Genomic DNA, 3784 nt, shown 5'->3' with positions numbered 1-3784 from the left:
TTCATGTTAAATTCATTGGATAGAGGAGCGGCATTGATAAACTGCTTTGTTTGCATTTTCATTGAATGGCCCTTTTTAAATACCCAGAAAAATTATTAGAATAAAGATTTCCTTCAAATTTGCACATCTATATATTATGTCCTTATTAATTTTAAAGTTAGCGTTTTATGAGAAGTTCGACACAAAAAAAGGAAAACCGACGTTTGACTGATGGACAGTTGGGACTCAGAAACATTTTTACCCAAGCAACCTGTCACGTGTTGTATGATTAATGTAATTGGATCATGTAATTGGTTACAACCACTTATACTTTGACTATTTCCAACCGATCGAGAAAAGGGATCCTGTACCAAGGATACATGTAGCTGCAAATACGTGTTAATAAGATGTAATTTACGGCGCACAAATTGGAAAATTTATATCGAAGACATGCTTTCTGTATAAATAACTGATTTAAAAAAAATTCTACGATATTTTCCTACAAATATAGTTAATTTATTTGGCTTTATTGTACTTTTAAAGGCCAACACTAGCCCCGTAAAGTGAAGTAATGCAGTTTATTTACAAGTAATGGGGCAACTCTAGAGGAATCACATCAAATGTAGTTCCATAATTATATACTTCAGAATTATTTTTTTCTCTGACTGAATTTTAACATTGTCCTTTGCTGAAAAGGAAAGTTCGTGTATTTTGTTAGATGATGATCTTTTTTCATAGGGAATACTTCTTTTAAGGCACATGCAACAGATTCCTGGGGAGTGTGCAGTCTGTTTACATACAAACGGAAAACACGTGGTTTTGAATGGTAGACCTGTTTGGAGCTAGATATTTTGAGAAAATGCCGTACCGTTTGCCCAGTTTAGGTGTCAGCTGATGAAACAGGTAACAAATAACATTTCCTCCGAATATTTGGTCAAGAGAAATACAAACTGATTTTTAAGAACTTTTTTTCTCAAAAGTGTGGAAACAATTACCGGTTTTCTTTTATGTGAACTGTATCCATAATCCATGTTAACCACTACCTACCGTATCCAGTGAAAAGGAGCACCCATATGCAATACATGTATTTTGCCAAAAATGACTAAGTTCAAAAGCTGGTATTTGTTTTCATAAATTATCAGAAATCAAAATCCTAGCAATATGCACACCTCTGATATATGTACAATTGATATGCAAAAACTGTAGGAGGAGTTATCCGTACAATGAGGGTACCCTTTTGGCAGCCGCCCGCTCGCCATTTTCCACATTTTAATAACCGGATATTTCCGTTGGCAAACCCGGTTAAAAATCAAGTAAAATTTTATAAATGATTTCTTTCTCAAAATTGTTACCAAACAGCGTAGCACAGTGGGTTGTAGGGTTCTTTACGAATTTGTAAGTTATGAGTTTAAATACATCCGGCCCGGGGATTTTAAAAGTTTTACCTTTCAAAAAAAATTTCAAAACGTATTTTTGGTTAAATAATGTAAAACTAAAAACAAATTTAAATCGGTGAAAGTATTAATACTGACAGGTGCCCTTTAAAACCTTAGGGAACCCATCAATTTAGCTCGAAAGTTGTCCATCCGATTTTTAACAAGGTTTTCCATACTAAAAATCCGGTTATTGAAATGGCGGGCTGGCGGCTGCCAAAAGAGGTACCATTTTGTATGGATAACTCCTCCTAAAGTTTTCATACATGTATGAAAATTTTGTTTTGCAGATCAATTGTGCGGACATGTACTTTATAATGGGAAATATTCGCCCCGATTTATTTTCGCCCCTTTCGTCATCGGGCGAATTGAAATGTCCCCAGTTATCTTTCTTTAAACACAACTGTGTCTTGACGAACTCGAGCCGGGGCGAATTTGTTTGCAAATGTTGTAGGGCGAAAATATATTGAGGGCCAAAATAAATCTGTATACAGTAATATATCAAAAATGTTAATATTTCTTCAGTTTAGATATTTAAAAATTAATGTAAAAAACACAAGCAATTAAACTTAAGTCATTGTTTTGCACAATTTTGCAGAAAAGGTATTACGTTTGTACGGATAACCCCTGGATTAAAATCAACATTTTGTATGTTAAAGACCAATTCACAATTCACTGTTAATGGCTTTAAACAATTGAATGAAATTGGTGATGGAGTGTGCAATAAGGCAAATCTACTTTGTGAATATAAGATAAGAAGTTATGCCTTTAAGAATATTAGAAATATTGTTGACGGAGTTCAAGCAAAATTTATGAACATAAAAAACAGGAGAATCTTTTTGTTTTTTAATCGTGCAATTGTAAACAAGATAATATATTCTTATTTAGAAAATTTGAACCTCCAAAATATCACCGTAGTTACAAAGAAATGTACAATATATTTCCTGAAAATTGAAGATCTATATATCTTTAAAAAAAATCAAATTTGCTTTATATAAAAGTGTTGCTGAATTCAATAACAATTTTTTACATAACATGTTGTGCTGTAAAAAAAATCATGTTTAAGTGAAAAAAGATGGATGTAACAAGTGCACTGTGTTCCTAAATAGAAGATTTTCAACATCGTGTATTCACACTGAGAATGAACGAAGCACTTGGAATTTAAAAAATATTTTTGATCAAAGTGAATTTCAATGGAAAGAGGTTTTTTTTTTATTCTATTTTGATTGTGACAAAAAGGCACGCTAATTTAACAACCTCATTTTTTGGTTCCTTTAAATGTTTAAAACTACAAGATGTTTTGCAGACTAGAAAGTCTAATGAAACATAAAGTAGTCTAAGAAATCATGTTAAAAATGTACTATTTTCTGCATAAATGTGTTGAAATTTAGTAAACGTGATTAAGATTAAGATATATATAAACTACATGTATGAAATTGTATAAAATGATTGAAAAATCTTGAAATCTATCGTTATAACTACACATCTAAACGTATTGTATTCTGAGCGATTTTTGGAATTTGTTTCAACTATCAAATATTAGGTTGAAGAATAGAATGTTACCAAATCAGGCCAAACAAACATTGTAAAATCAAGTGATAATTCAGCTCGGATTCTTAGAGAATAAATGAACTTAAACTTGATGATGGAGATAACAATGGTGTAATCCAATTTGCACCTACAAACCCATGTAATTACCGGTACAGGTACTTTCGCTTTGTCGTGACAAAGGAAAAGCATAACGTCATCTTTGATTTAATCTGATTTGCATTTTGAGTACTAGTATTTCAAAATAGCAGCACAGTACTGATCATCTGGATGTTGAATTCTTAACTGTCTTCTCTTAATTTTACGTTGAACATTGAGGCAAGTCGTGAAGTTCATTGCAGGTTTGTAGGTGCAAATTGGAGTTGCAGCAAATTTACCTCTTATCTGGTCTACTGGGCTATGCCCGAACGAATATGATATATTTATATATAAATATATATATATATATCATCCAAAATGAGTAAAGTTGATTCACACAAGTATTAAATAATGGTTTATTCAATAGCAGTTTACATTATATTCTCACTGTTTCAGATCCGCAACAAAGCATATATATATATATATATATATATATATATATATATATATATATATATATATATATATATATATATATTTATATAAAATAACAGAAAGCCGATTCAAAACTCTACCGGTTTCATTATAATCTTCAGGAAGTTGAGTTATAAGCAAGTTACAGAGCTTACAATTTTTTGCTATAAAGTAAACAAAGTAATTGTCAGAAGTAAAAATTCTAGTTTTAGACCTAAAATGAATGTGTTAAAAGTTTAAAAAATATTATTTATGGTTTAAAAAAATAAAAA

This window comes from Crassostrea angulata, chromosome 3, assembly GCF_025612915.1.
Source record: "Crassostrea angulata isolate pt1a10 chromosome 3, ASM2561291v2, whole genome shotgun sequence".
Lineage (NCBI taxonomy): Eukaryota > Metazoa > Mollusca > Bivalvia > Ostreida > Ostreidae > Magallana > Magallana angulata.
The sequence above is the reverse complement of the archived record's forward strand: the minus strand, read 5'-3'. Positions refer to the sequence as shown.